This window comes from Camelus ferus, chromosome 6, assembly GCF_009834535.1.
Source record: "Camelus ferus isolate YT-003-E chromosome 6, BCGSAC_Cfer_1.0, whole genome shotgun sequence".
Lineage (NCBI taxonomy): Eukaryota > Metazoa > Chordata > Mammalia > Artiodactyla > Camelidae > Camelus > Camelus ferus.
In genome coordinates this window covers 54122514-54138736 of record NC_045701.1, presented here as the reverse complement: position 1 = coordinate 54138736, position 16223 = coordinate 54122514, and the positions used below count along the sequence as shown (strand labels likewise).

The 16223-nt window shown below is 41.7% G+C and overlaps 1 pseudogene; it reads right to left on the bottom strand.

Annotated features, from left to right (window-relative positions):
- Positions 1 to 798: 798 nt before the first annotated feature.
- LOC102512858 overlaps positions 799 to 16223 on the bottom strand; it is a 66409-nt pseudogene continuing 50984 nt past the window's right edge.

Here is a 16223-nt window from a genome sequence, read left to right as displayed (position 1 = left end):
CACCAGCAGAGCAGGATCTGCTTTTCCTGCTCTCACATGCCATCAAATACGGACGGGGCACTCGCCTGATGGCGGCATTCTCTTGTTCATGTGTGCCGGGTTCAGCTGAGAGTGTCGGATCAACAGGTGGCCTCGCTAATGGAACAGATTCACTCATTGTTTGTGTGTTTAATGAATCATTGAGTTACCGATCAGCAGTGAGCAGTGGAAGCTGTTCAAACAGAGAGGCAGCCCAGCCGGGAGGTGGTGCCGCCACCCCGCCCCTTTGAAGCCCGGCTGGCCCCACGGGGAGAGCGGGAGGCTCAGGGGTTACTCCCTCTGGTTCCCAGAGAAACTGGTAGCGAGAAGAGGGTGTTGTTTCTAATTGGATGATGAAAGTCAGCTCAGGGGACAGAGAGCAAAGGGCTAAATGTAGAAGGGGAGGAAAGGAAAACATCTGAATCAAAGGTTGAGGTAAAACCAAGAGACAGGTGCTGGCAGTGAACCGTGGGATAACCCCCCCCCCCCGCATCCTCAGGAAGCATCCAAGTGGGGAAGGTCCAAAAAAGTGAGAAAAAGCAAGGCTGAGGATTCGGAGGCTGATTTTCTTACAAAGGGTTCATGGTACAGTGGACATTCTCTGTCATATCAGGAGGCAAGGCTGACCCTTCTTTGTGGGATTCCCACGTGTTGCACCTGGCCTTTCCTGTGAGTAGGATTTGACCAGATGCTGCACCAGGATTGTAGTTAATGGGCTATGCTTTCCTTCCTTTCCCCAGAAATAGGATTTTGTCTTCATCACCATTAAAAGTCTGAATTTTAAGCAGATTCTTGGACTGGTGGCTTATATCCATCACCTCATTCAACTTCATCACCTGTCTTATCCCAAGGAGCTTTTCCAGAACTATTGCCTTCACAGTGACGCTCCATGAGTTTTCCCAGTTCAAACTGGGGCGTGTGTACTGTTCTAGTGAACACATCATGGCGAGGTGTTTCTGATTGGCAAGCCTTTTCTAGATCCTTCCCAGTGCTGTCTGAGAATCAATTTACAGACCCCTTCTTTCAAGTCATTTGTCTGTACTTTTTGGGTCATGATTTCCATTATCTTTCTCTGGATTTGGCAGAGCTGTAGGTAGGTGCTGAGTGTAGGAGTTCTTCCAAATCTGATTGTTGCTTTTTCTTGTTTTAATAAAACCAACACAACAGACAAAGCAAATAACCATCTTGACAGCAATATGAGCTTCTATCATGGTCTGCCTTCTTTATTTATGTATTTATTGACCACAGAGCACATCTATTCATGGGTAAGATCCATGCCATGGAAGTTGGCCAGGAAGTTTTTGCCCTAATATCTTCAGTAGTTATCTTGAATTTTCTAAACGCAACTGCCATCATTCTGCAGATCGATAAGGCTCACTTTAAAGCCATGACACTTGAGGCCATCAGATGCAATTTTGGTTCCTTAAGCCCTCGAGAATATTGTTTCTTGTACTTCTTACGCTGAACATACCTGATGCTGAACCCTTGTGTGATGATAAGTCAAATACATTTTACCTGCCTTCACTAATCTTGGTCCTTTTAAGGCTTTCACATTTTCCAAGCAGCACGTAGCCTAAACAATAAGATGTTCAGGAGGGTTGTTTTCCAGGCAGTTGGAGTCAGCTGTGTCTAGTTCAAGCTGAGCTGATTAAGATGGAATAAGGCCACCGACCCTCTGACTGGGCGTGCATGAGTGTCCTCTCTGTGACCTTTGACATCAGGGGGCCGGAAACCCCACCCTTAGATGATGCTGAGCGCCTCCACGTTGGAACGTGCGGAGGCCTGTAGTTAGTTACACCTGTGCGTATTACAATTACTGCACCTTTTTCAGTCACCTTGCCCCACGCTCCTCATGCCCCCTATGCTCCCCACACCTCAGATCACCCCGCTTCCTTACTCGTCATCCCATAAATACCCCGAGCCCTTCCTCTTTGCGGAGGCAGGCTTGAGATTTGTTCTCCTGTCTCTTCCTCATTTGTCTGGCTGCCTTGCAAATAAACCCTCTCTTTACTTTAGACCTTGGTGTCTCAGCATTTTGGCTTGCTATGTGTCTGGCAAAATGAACCAGGTGCAGTAACACAGCTTGCTTACCAATCTGTCTTAGAAAATGGATCAATGACTTTCTTTTTGGCTTCCTTTGTGCTACTTTTGCGGGCTGTGTGTGTGTGTTTTTAAGGTACGGGACCTATGAGAGAGATGGCAGAGTATGGTTTGGGGAGGAGAGCACTGTGCTTTGGGTTAAGAAATGTGTTGCAACTCTGCCCCTGTCCCAGGAGCACCATGGATCACACACTCTCTATGGTAGAGACTGACTCACTGTTCACCAAATCTATATCCTTTCCTCCTGAAACAGCACAACCCAGTTTCCAGCCTTCCTTACAGTCAGATGTGTCCATGTGATAAGTTCCGGCCAACAGAATGTGGACCAACGTCAGGCAATTTGCAGTCAGACCTGGATCTTAGTCCTTCTAGATGTCCTCCCTGTGCTCTTTTCCCTCACCTTCAGCTATTGATGCATAGAGTTGGCCTAAGATCACAGATCTCTTGAAGATTCCCTTATCCCTCAGGGTGGCTGAGGAGGGCCACTGATGTGCACAGCTGGGCACCTCAGCTATAAGCAACCTCCTCCATTGACCTTGGTTCATAGTACAGACATTAACTCCTTCCACCTGTGCCATAAAAACCTCAAAGTGAGAAAGTTTTCCAGTGGACTCTGGAGTTCTTTCCAGCCCTGTGATCTCAGATTTGAAGCCATCACCTCATCTATACTTTCATCCCTGGACAGAGACGGGATGCTCTTCCTGTCCCTTCAAGATCTCCTGGAGGAAGGAGTGGGACTTTTCTCCATTACCTTCTCCTTCAAGGACAGAGAGAAAAGGGGAGACGATAGAAGAGAGAGAAAACAAAAATCTGTCAGAGCCTACCTACCAGTTAGCTAAGGGAAAGAAAGCATGATATTGGGGAGACTCGGGCCAGAGAATGAGAGTGTCCTTTCGCACCTGGCTGGTGGCAGATCTTTGGGTGATAAATCCTGAATAAATGAGGGGCCAAAGCAGTGACAACATCTTCTATTCCCATAACACATCTCTTGCTGTGGGTTTGTACTTAATCAAGCCAGCCTCAAATCCTTTTAGAACTGAAGCTACCAGCTGGTCCCAAATGAATCTCCATTTCTGTGTCCTCTTCAATAAGGCCTTCTCTTCAACACAGAGGAAGATGTGAAAGCTGTTACTCCCTTAGGCAATGTCACTGCTATTTGAAAAACCAAGATGTATGTACACACATATGTCCTTTGTTTATATAACTTACAGTACAATTTTCTGATTCTGAATATGTGTAAAGTAGAATGTTAACTCCTCCTAGATGTAGAAGCTACACCACATTTCCCTGTGGTAGGAATGAGTGCCAACCCTAGAATGACAGGGTAGCATTTGGTCTGTAACATGAAAAGTCAAAGTCACACTCACCATTGGGACGATGCATAAGTGGTCTACAAAGATGCTTATAAGCCCCTCTTTTTTACAAGGTGGGTGAAGGATAATTCCACATTTTTAATGTCTTTTTAAATTTTTGAAACATTTATATAGTGTTTATTATGTAAGAAGCATTATGCAACAAGCATTGTTCTAAGTGTTTTGTTTTTTTAATTGAAGTATAGTCAGCTACAATATGTCAATTTCTGGTATACAGCATAATGTCCCAGTCATGCATATATGTGTGTATATATATATACATATATAAGTGTTTTTACAGATATTAATTAGTTTAATTCCCTATGAAGAAGATGTATTATCACCCCATTTTATAGGTAAAGCAAATAAGGAACAGAGATGAGATTAGCCGGTTAGTGGCAGAGCTGGGATTCAGACCCATGCAGTCTAGTGACACACTCTATGTGCTCAGTAACTGTACAGCACTGCCCAGTGTTTTAAATAACTGACCAGCCCTCATCCATGTTTGCCTCATACCCCCACATACTCCACTGCCCGCCCCTGATGCTCACCTAGGCCATACCTGAGCTTACCAAGAAGTCTGAAGTGTGATCCTGGCTATGAAAATCCTTCATAGCAAGTATGGCCACTGAATGTAAGCTCTTGGTGAAAAAACTAATTTTTTTCCTTATAAAATTTAATTCTTAATGAGACGTAAATGTTCAAACTTCCACTCTCTATGGAAAATAGAAACCTACTCTACAGCTTTGACTTTGCCTCTGTGATTTTCTCATTGTTGTGGAATACAAGTCAATGAGACAGTACAGTTGTGCCATATTTTAAAGACTAAGTGCTCAAATGTTCAACAGGATTCAGGAGTACTGCCTTTTTGATGGAAGTGACAAAGACTGCGGGTCAGAAGGTCTTACTTCCCTCCATGGCATTACCAAGCTTGGCTGGTGGAGACAGAGTGACAAAATCTCACCTCTCCAGGCTCTGTTTTCTCATTTCTGAAGTAAGAAGGGCCAATTAAATGCATCCTAGGGCCTAATCCAATTCTTGGACCATTTTGTTTGGTTTTCTTGAGGGGGAGGAACTTAGGTTTATTTGTTTATTTTTAATGGAAGTACTGGGGCTCAAACCCAGGACCTTGTGCATGTTAAGCGTGCGCTCTACCACTGAGCTGTACTCTCCCCTTCTAGGACCATTTTGAATTTACTGTTCCCCTAGCCCACAAGATCCCTCATGATCTGGCCTCTGACAAACTTTCCAGCCTCATTGCGTGTTGCAAGCTCACTTAGCTACAGCCCCGTGGGTCTCTCTTCCATTTGTTCCAAAACCCTAAGCTGCTTCCTATCTTGGGGCCTTTCCACTAGCACTTCTCTCTGCTGGGAAGCCCTTTGCCTGCATCATCACCTGATTGACTCTTTTTTTGTCATTCAAGTCACTGATTAACTTTTTTTTAAACTTTTTTTTATTGAGTTATAGTCATTTTACAATGTTGTGTCAAATTCCAGGGTAGAGCACAACTGATTAACTTTTTTAATCAGCTTGTCCCCAACGTTTCCAGCTAAGCTGTTCCCCTAGCCCAGCACTAACTCTCCATCAGTCACCCTAATTTACTATCACCTATTGCCATCTGATATTTTCTTCTTTATTTATTTGCTTATTTGTTTATAGTCTGTCTCTTCTCACTAGGTATCAAACTCTATGAGAGCGACATTGTCTTTTTCATCATTTTTATCTGCAGTGCCTACATTAAGAGCATAGTAGCCACTGAGTTCAGCAAGTCCAGGGCTGATGATAGAGGCAAAAACAGTGCCTGGATCTAAAAGGAGTAGGATTCCTTTCTGAAGTCACATCATGAAGTAAAGGGATTGCTTAGTGCTACATTTCCCCTTTCTTAATCAATTTAGTGATTTCAGGGTAAATGTCAGGGTTACTATGCACAGACCCACGTCTCGAGAGTTGAGTTTGTACATCCTTTCTCTCCTGCTAACCTACTTCTCATCGACAAACCATGACTCTTCAGTGACATCGTCTCCATTTATATTGCCTGCCTAACAAGAAGAAAATAGCACATCCACCTGAGACCAGCCCCTCCCCGCTGAGGACAGCAGCATAGTTACGGCTCTGCAGATTCTGGACTTCAGGATCTGAGTGAGGGAGGTTCACGTCCAGTGGCCAGAGGGCTTGGAGAGTCTGGATGTGGATCTCTACGTGGTGTTTGTTCCGCCCATGGAAAGAAAGGGTTCCAGGGTCCTGCTACATCAGTTGACCGAATGTTAACTGAAGCTGATTCGTTGCTGGCTGCCGCCCTGATGCAAGGATGTTGCGTCTCTCCTAATGGAAGAACAGGGTACCATACCAGACCACAGTAAACATCTGCCTTTGGTCTCTGACCAGCCAGAGAAAGCCTCTGAGGCTTAAGGAAGCCATGTGGAGTTTCTGGGCGGGACTGCTGTGGAAGCTGCTCTTCCCAGCTCAAAAGGGAGAGTGGTGCTTAACTCGCAGCTGGAGGCAGGGCCCCACCCAGGTTAATCACCTGGGATTAGAATAGAATGAAGAGGAGTAACACTAGTGAAGTCACAGGGCAGTGTCAGAGTGTCACCATCTGGATTTCCAGAGTGGGGACTGACCACCCCCGTGTCAGGAATCAACACACCCATGGCCAAAAGATAGAGTTCACGTTATTGTTTTTAATGGTTAATTGACTTTGACTTTTCCTTCTCCCCTCCAACCAGTTTCAGAACTTCCAGATCTGTCAAGACACACCTTCACACTCTGAGATTTCTCCACTCACCTCTCAGGACCTACTGCATCAAATACCACATACCATAACAACTCAGGACTGGTGACCAAATCGTCTGTCCTACCATAAAAGGATTACGGGGTCAGACATTTCAGCACTTCCTTGCCCCAGAATTTCGTCAAAAGATTCTTCTTTAAGCATTGCTAACATATCTCTTGCTACAGTGTCCGCCCATTTCTTCTTTAAAATCTACTCTGGAGAAGCAAAATGAGTCTCCAAATTATTTATGATACTTGAAAATCGTGAAATCAATTCTTAGCTTTCTCTCTCTCTCCACTGAATTTCATGCTCCTGCCACTATAATCTGTCTATCTGGTAATTCTTTTCTGGACTTTGGTTCTTTGCACCTTTTAAAAATGCAGAAATCAGAACTGCATAACTGCTCTCATAAGTTCCTTTGGCAAGTCTTGGAGTAATCAAAGTTTTCTTTCCAGTTTGTGAAAGCAAATTCCTGTCACTTTAGATCTGGAAATTCAACTTGCATTTGGATCTCGAGTCTCTTGTCACGTGTAATCACCCAATTTCTTACCTTAACAGCCTTGACTGAATTAGGTTTTTGTTTGAGGGTGCACTGATTTTGTTCCCATCTTATACTTTTTGAGATAGTTGGCTCCCTAAAGTTCCCGTTTATTTAAATTTATTTTTTGGTCATTGGAGGTTACAGAGAACTCAGCCCACTGAGAACATACCTGCTCATCATCCAACAAAAATTAGGAAACAGTCCTGAACCCAAGAAGATACTACATTGATGTACCCACCCGATATTAGATCGTTCTGGGCCTCACCTCTGAAATGGTCGTCAGAAATTCACTCTCAGAGTCCCTTGTTCCCTCGACTTATTCTCACTCACACACAAACTGCCATGTTGCTTTGTGTGTCTCAAGACCTTTTTTTTTTTTTTTTTTTTCCTCTTTCTGTCATACATACTTGCCCGATTGTTTTCTAAACATTATTAACTGCGTTTGATTTCTGTTCCTATGTATAATGCTCTTACCCCAACTTTATTCTCTTTCAGATAATTGGCTCCCACATTTACCAAGTTTACTTACATTTTTCTTCCTCTTTTCTTGGAGGTTTTGGCGGACTCAGCCAGGAAAGACTGCCTGGGGTAGTCTCAGTTTGTATCTGGAGTTTCGGCATAATTATTATAGAGTTTCCTTTCATACTCGAAAGGACCTTAGTCTGGATAGTAAATCATATAGTCACCCTACTGATAGGAGCAGACTGACTCTCTGCTATCCTTTAGTCTCAGAACCACCCCACACACCGGAGGGCAACTTAACTTCTTCCAGAACTTTAGCTAGAGTTTGCCCGTCACCCTCCCTCCAGGACTAGTGTTGGCCGTCTGAGGAAGTGAGTCTCTGGGCCCTGGCAGGGGTGCAGGGTAGGGCTGGAAGCTGATCTCTCTAGCTGTTAGGACTGTGAGGGTTAGATGCTGACTGCTCTGATTCTCTGAGTACCTCAGGAAGATGCAGGGTAGTGTGGCAATTAAAAACTGGAACTTTGGAGCCAGACCACTTAAATTCAAATCCTGGCTCTGTCACTTCCACTTATTTAATTGGGGCAGACAAACCCACATATGTGTTCTTTATCAAGAGAGCTCTGAAACAGAGTGTTTACACATGCACAAACCCAGAATTTACCAAGTTGCTTGTGTGACCCAACAGTTGTGGATTTCCCATGCCACAGGATCTAAGAATGCATGTGTGTCATGGGGGAGTCAGCTTTAGGCCAGCTTGCTCCTTCCACCCTAATTCATGGGACAGTAAGCTTGGTGAAATCTCTCCAGCACTAGAACTTCCTCTGCACAAGACAGACCCAACAACTCTTCCCCTCTGGTGACTCCATAAAGGTTGAACTGTCATTCATTTATTCATTCACAAAGTACACATTTTCTCAGGCACACAGAGCTAAGGGCTGTAGGCGATCAAAAGAAAATAATGTGCATTCCCAACCTCAAGGAGCTTATTACTGAGTGGGGATAGTAGCAGTCTGCACATAAAAATTAAATGGCAGGTAAGACATTGGACCCAGAAATGTTACAGACAAATAGTATAATGATTAAATGTCGAATGAGTGGGGCCTCACATAAGATCTACCAGACCTGAGAAAAGAGACAGATCACCTAGGAATGAAGGCACCAAGGGTATCAAGACCTAGAATAAGTAGGAATGGGTCAGGAAAAGAAAGATAAATGTTAGATATGCACTAAACTTCAGATTCAGGCTAAACCTAATGTTTGGCATCAGCTTCAGCCTCAGGTTCTAGAAGACCCAACAGCTGCACGTCTACTTCAGTATCATTTTTTACTATCCTGAAACTTGTCAGTGACCAGTGATCCTGTGATTGTGTTTTACAATCATATCTACTGGGCATAACAAAATAAAATGAGGACAGGAATGCAGAAGAAAATTTGGAAATGGTTTTGTCATCTGGAGATTCACTTACCTTGTCCCACTGACACATTTCCACATCCAGATTTTGAGGACAGTTTTTTACTCAAGTGATTAAGGGAAGCAACGAAACAGGCAAATATTAGAAATAAACAACTTAAATGAGAGTAAAAATCTTAAATTAGCTTTTGAAAATAATCAGAAAATAACTTCAAGTCTTTTGTCATTCAATAATCATTTACTGAGTACCTCTCTAGCATCGTACTGCCTGAGTTCAGGTCCCAGCTGGGTCACTTTCTGGCTATAATCTGTATAACCTTAGGTTAGTTAAGTGTCCCTAAGCTTCCTCACCTGTAAAATGGAATTAATCATAAAACCTGCTTCATAAATGGGATTAATCATAATGCTCACTGGGTTTTTTCTTTTTCATTTTGATTATTTAAGGAACAAAATAAAAGAGAAACTGTTTATCCACCAAAGAGAAGTTTTCCATTAAACAGAAATCAAATACTTTGTAATAAAGACCAACCAACTAAAAACAGAATATTAGATTAGTAAAACAACAGCAGCAATTTGACTTTGTGTTTTATTTCAATGGGTACTTTGCTCTTTGTCTAGAGGACAATGTAACCCACTTGAGCATTCAGTGAGTTAATTTTTGTAAAGCATTGGGTATAGTACCTGGCAGATAGCACGCAGGATGCAGTGTCTGTTAAAGTAAGATGCACCAGGCACAGCGGTGTCTGTTACACATGCACAGACACCTTTTGTGAGATTATTTCACAAGATTATGTCATCACCATCAACCAAACCTTTAAGTCCTGAAGTTGAAGAGGACATAATTCATTGTTCCAAGTCAATTTGTTTTAGAGAAAGGAAAGATTAATAATTTGGTGGCATTGCTGCTACCAACCATACCCCACACTGGTGGAATTTCTTCAATTCAACCTCAGCTGAAAGAAGTGAATGGTGACTAAATGTTGACTGAATTAAATTAGACTGACTAGAAGAGGGAACCGCTAAGAAGACAGAACCATGAGATGCCATGGATGCTAACAGAAGAAAAAATACAGAAAAGAGGCATACGTGACAAGGTCATGCCCTTCAGGGAAGTTAAGAAGGATGCATTTCTCTGGGGAAATTTGAAGGCAAAGGGAAGGAAACGTGAAGGATGATACCTGGAGATGTGAACAGGGTCAAAAAAAAATCCTTACAATATGGAAATCCATGTGATTATAAGGAGACCCTAAAGAAGGTGAGATTGAAAATGTATCAAAAGTAGAGAGTCTAACTGATAAGAAGCATCCAGAGGAGGCTAAAGGGGGAAGAGATTAAGAACACTGGTGGAACAAGTGTGAGGTGGAGAAAAGTGAATGTGGGGGAGCTCAGGTCAGAGGTTCTCGGTTTTCCCAGTAAAGAAATAGATGGGAGTAAGGTATAGACGTCTCTTTGGAGACTTAAGAAAAATGGAAAAAGTTAGAACTGCTACTGTGGTGAATATGATATGACATTAACTAGACATGAATAAGAGGATATCCAATTAACCCTGGACACCCAACCGAGATGCAATAGCAGGAATTTGTGATGAATTCAAGCCCAGTCTCCAGTAATGATCTGCTTTCTGGAATGATTAAAGATGGAGCACAGAGACTTGGAAGAGCCAAGTCTGTAGAGTGATTTTCACATGGAAGGATTTTCCCTGCCAACCCAGGCTGGAAACAATGAACTGAAGACAGAGGTGGGGAAGAGGTGCAGATTTAGGAATTCCAGGGTGTGGGGAGGACATAGATGGCTTGTAGGCTTGATGGGGAAAGACAGGGCATGAGTATCAGAAGGGTATCTGGGGAGTGTGAGAGCCTGGAAGTGGCAAAGAGAAAGGGGCCAAGAATCAAGCCTTGAAAAAAATGTGCAAAGGGACAGAAAGAAGAGAAGCTGGAAGAGAAGAGAGAATCATCAGAGAGGTCGCAAAACCGCGCAGGGTCATGTTTTACAGATCAAAGAGAAAGAGAATTTCAAGGAGGAAGAAGAGTTTACACAGCATAATTATACATAACAATCCTAACAAGTCCGCAATGCCGTAGAATAATGACTGTCGAGTACTAGTCTTGAGCCAAGCACAGGTGAGCGATGTTATATAGGCATTGCCCTACTGAATTTTTGCAGCGCCCCGAGGAGGCAGGTACGATTGTCACTGATGTTTCACGGCTTCAGGAGGTGAGACAGCCATGTCATAACTCACCCATGGACACACAGCATGAGCTCCTAGCCTAGACCGCAAATCTCTTTTACTTTAAAACCTGAACATTATGTCTGAAGCAGTTTCTATATTATTATGATCGTTTTCCAAATGCTGTATCTCACATAGGTATTATCTTTATGACACTTCAGGACAAAAACAGAGATTTCAAGGACTGAGGCCACGAAGTGATTGTTGGATTTGTGCACTAGGAGATTGTTAGAAACTGATGGCAGAGCAGAGAGGTGGGATGTACAGATCATGTTGCTGAGAGACAAGGACTGGGGCTGGGAAGGGGGGTGCCCAGGGGAGGAGGCACAGAGGGGAGTTAGGATTGGGGTTTGGCACAAATGAGTTCACATCCAGGCAGAGTCACTTAGTTGTGTGATCTTGGACAAGTTTTTCCATGCTAACTAAGTTTCATTTTCTTTAGATATAAAATGGTCATACTTCATAGGGTTGTTCTGAGAATTAACTAACATAATTCCTAGAAATATTTTTCCTGTGCTGGGCTCACATACCCATTCAAAAATGTTTTTTATTATGCTTACTGCATATATACTATGGTTAACTGTACTATAATCTGTTCCTTTCCTTTTTAAGATTCTCTTCTTCCTAGGTATTCATAATATAGCCATGTTTTGACGGTCCTCTTGCTACCTCTCCACTCCCTGATCTCTTGAATTAATGTAGCCCATATCACATTCTTGAGAACTTCTGTATACACGTGTTTTTTTCTCAGGCAAAAGTTTGTGAGACAGGGACAGAAAATTCTGTTACCTCCTCTAGATAGGGAATGATAGGTTTTGATTAAACAAATATTCTGCTTTGTATCATGCACAGATAATCATTTTTCAAAGAATTAACATGTAATAGAACACATTTACTAAAACTGTGTTCCTCGTAATGTAAACTCTCTTTAGTAATTCAAAAAGTCAACCTAGAGGACCTCCTGTATAGCACAGGGACCTATATTCAATTTCTTGTAATAACATATTATGGAAAAGAATCTGAAAAGAAAATATATGTATGTCTATGTCTAACTGAATCACTTTGCTGCACACCTGAAACTATCATTGTAAATCAACTACACCTCAGTTAAACACTTCTAGAAAAAAATCAACTTAGGATTTTAACTGTGTTCAGATCTATGCATCATCATTATGAGTGCTTATTTTCCTTTCCGTAGAGGTGCAGAACACCACTTACACTCCTTGTTACAGAGAGCACCTGACCTTCGTGAATATGAATATGTATAATGTATGTTTACATGTACATTGTGTTCAAAAAAAGCCAGGTCCCCAGAAAACACTAAAAACATAGTAGGGAGGTGAACTATACACACATAGTTGATCAGGGCTACTATTTGGGATTAAGGAAACACCCAGAGTTACCAGTAATGTTTGGAGATCAGCATCAGCCTTCTGGGGTGTTCCTCCAGATCAGGGAAGTATAAATTCAGCTAGACACAGAGAAAACGAAGGATGGCCTAGAAATTAAGCACATCTGTTACATTCATTGAGACATCAGAGTTTAGCTTTTGGAACTAGAGGCTATGTTTTAGATAAACTCCATTTTTAAACAAATCCTTATTAAGGACCTCTAAACACAGGACCAAATTCTGTCCTCAGGTTCTTAAGCAAAACTGGGTCTGAAATCAATATAGGCACTGTTAGAAAGGATTTGAGGATTGAATCAGAGAATAGGATTTGGCTCCTAGGACACAAACCACGCTACTAATCCCGGAGAAAGGATTTGCCTGTTTAAAGGATTATAAATTTTTGAAAAGCATATTCTGTTGATAATACTTTTCATTTCCTGCAAATCAAATTACTGAGGGATATTTTCATTGTGAATAGAATTGGACAATGTTTTCATTGTTGTTTTCGTTTCCTTTGTACAAAAGGGTACCAAATTTCAAAGTAATCAGACATGAAGTTTCATGGCCCCAAATGACTACACATCTGAAGATTCGAGCAAATAAATTGGAAATAATGCCTACTAGCAAACCAAAAGTCAATTAGAGCTAAAAGGAAGTCTCTTCGATTTGTGATACTGGCACTTATGAACGTACACGAGTGTCTGCAGTTTTATTTGGCAGTGACCCCTCAGAAAGATCTGGACAAGGAAGGGCAAGTCCAGCAGCCTTGCTTGGTGGGCTCTGGCACATTTGGCTGCTTCCCACTTCGGACTCATTTTACTCTAGTGAAACAAATGGCTATAAATAATGTTGAAAGACAGTGTTTTAGTAACGGGAAAATTCATTGGTTCTTGCACTTCCTTAATGGAATTGGCCTTCCAAGAGGCTGTTAGGCTCCAAAGAAAAAGAGAGAGAAAAAGCAAGCAAGAGAAACATTTGAGGTCATAGGACACTTTGGTCACCAGTGTTCTCAATGCCTCCCCCTGTGCACAGACCTCACTTTGAAGGTATCACCAGCCATAAGCCTAGAAAGCCCACTCCTTGGAGACCATGTCTAATTCCTTGTTCTAAAAGGCATCTGGAAGGTTTTCTCCAGAGTAGTAGTCATCATGAGCATCATCATGCTTTCACTTGCACCATCCCCACAAATAGCCGCACAGGTTGGACCCTTTGGGCTTTTTGTCATTTTAAGTTTTCTGCTGCTGCTTGGACAATGGGCCAGTCATTCCTGAGAAAGGAAAGGCGGGGTTCGGGTGGGAAAGGAGACTGCCTGAAGTCACAGTGTAATGCTATTAGTCTGAACTCTCCCATGACGGAACCCTGCCTGGGAAGGACAATTACATGGGAAAGGATGATAACCTCATGAGGCAATAACCTTCTGAGAGATCCTGTTCCACTCTGTACAGGTTATTAATTTGATTACCTTTCAGAGAAGTAGCCAAACTTAAGGGGCCCTCTCAGAACCAAGTCATTCCTTTCAAGGTTTGCCCATCTCTAATGAGCTGGGTCTTTTCAGCAATCATCTAACCACATGATTTCCTTAATTTTCAGCCGGTTGCATAACGACAAAGATAAATGTGGCTTTTCCCAGCTGCTTCTAAAATAAGTTCAAGACTGAATTAATATGAATGGAAATACTTTTTGTTTGTATAAAGGGTAGAGGAAAGAAACCACAGGTGGGGGGTTTGCCGACACCTGCTAAAATGTATGCGGTATGTCTCAAGCTTGGGACACAAGAGTGGCAAAGACAGAATAATCAACTCCTAGAACCCAAAACTCCTAAGATGGTGACACTCCATCAAATTCATTCCATTTCTGCAGGAGATAGAAAACTCCAAAATTCCAAAAATAGACTTAGTTATAAAAGGGATTTTTTGGGATTCTTGAATCCCATCACTTGTTCAGTGAAGTATGACAACTATGTTATTTCTAAAAACAAAGGTTGAAATATGTTGAAATATCTCCTATCTATCAATCCATGTTCTCTTCAAGCTCTCATTTGTATGAGGAATATAATGGGTGGTGGGAGAGCTTGGAGTCTGAGAATAACAAAGATTTCATGACTGCAGAAGAAAAATATCTTACCTGAAATTGCACAGAAAAGTGGGAGCCTTACACTGAGTAAGGACGTTGACCTAACAGAAAAAGAGGGTTCCCTCTTTGTTAAGTTAGCATCATTCCATGTACCATTAACCCTTATTTGGGATACACTTGTATTTACTAGAAGTCCTTCAATTAAATGTCACCTGTGTGTAGGACACTATAAATTAAAAATTAAAAACAAACAAAAGACTTGTTCTGTCCAATGGGGAGAAATAGACCCCACAGACCAGAGAACACATAGGATCTCAAAGATGAAAACCCAAGTGAAAACACACAACCAAGGGACAAAGTCCCTGAAGGCTGGGTGGAAATGAGTAAGACAAGTGAAGTCAATCAGGGATACTTTTTCCAGGGAAACTTGAAGGCTTAGGCAGAGTTGAGAGGATAGCATGGCTCGTTGGGTAGGAGAAGAAAGGATATTCCAGTAGAAATAAAAACCCTGAAGCACTATCCATTCTATCTCTTTGTTCTTCTGTTCCCTCAGCTTGAACTGCAACCCAATCCCCTCCTCTTTGCAAGTAAAAGAAGAGTAGATACTGCTTCTGTGGTTAAGTTATAAAGATTGTGTTGCTTGTTCGGTATGGCAAAGTATCTTTCTGTTATTGACAAGCAAATAAAATCAGATCAAACTGTTCAAACTCAATCCACACTCTTTTATAATATAAGAAGACAGTTGTGAGTTTTGGGGGGAAGGTTATCATTTGCTTTCTTGTTGTCTCATCTTTGAGCTCCAGCAAGTGTCTTCCCTACCTATGATGATGATTCTTTTCAGTAAATTCTTAATGCATCAAAATACTCCGCAAGGCAAAAAAAAAAAAATCTTCAGGTGGCTGATCCACCTTCAAGACAAAACCCTTTGGATTTCTTCTTAACCAATTGCTTAAAATTCCTTTACTCTCTTCTCATCCATGATATGTAAATTCAGATTAAAACGCAGTCAGCTAAATCCATAAGTGCCCAAATAGGCAATCTGACGTTCCTGTTATTTACATCTAAGACCAGAGACTAGTCATGAATACCACGTGGCAGGCAGTTTCCACACTCCAGGCCCTGGCCTAAGCCCTTTACATCCGGATAATTCATTTAATCCTTCTAGCAACACTCAACAGTGTTTCCAAACTCCCAATAGATATGAATTTATAGGAAACAAGAAATTAGAATTCCCAGGAACTCTTATGAATTTCTGAACTCATAAGTTATTCTTTATTTTGGTAGTATTTACCAAGGAAAAGTATTTTAGTAGTGGTTTTTGTGTTGTTTTGGTTTGGTTTTTTAGTATTTTAGTAGTGCATATTTACAAAGACCTATATACTCTATAGTGAATATTCAGAAATTGGAAAACATGCCAGCAAAAATTACTGGATGATGCTAGAAAAACCTAACATTTGGGTATCGTAGCTAGATTAACAGCATTACACAGAATCATATGTCAAAATCACTAATTTAAGGGCTTATTTTGCTTCCAAGGGTGTTATTTCTTAAAATACAACTTACAGATTTATATGAAGTATCCTGTGTATACAAACTTGATATTTATTTTATTCACAAGAATGGCTCAGCATTAGTCACAGAGGCGGCCACAAGTAAGCTCTTGTAACATGGTTCATTAAATTTCTATTGCTGTGTAACAAAGTACCATACATTGAATAGCTTAAAACAGCACACATTTATCATCTCTTAGTTGTTTGGGTCAGGTCCACTGGGTCAAAATCTAAGTGTCCACCGAAGCCACAGTTCTCATGGTGGGGTTGGTTGGGGGGTTGGCAGGGCTGAGCTCCAGGGTCCTCCCCAAGCTCACTGGTGGTTGGAA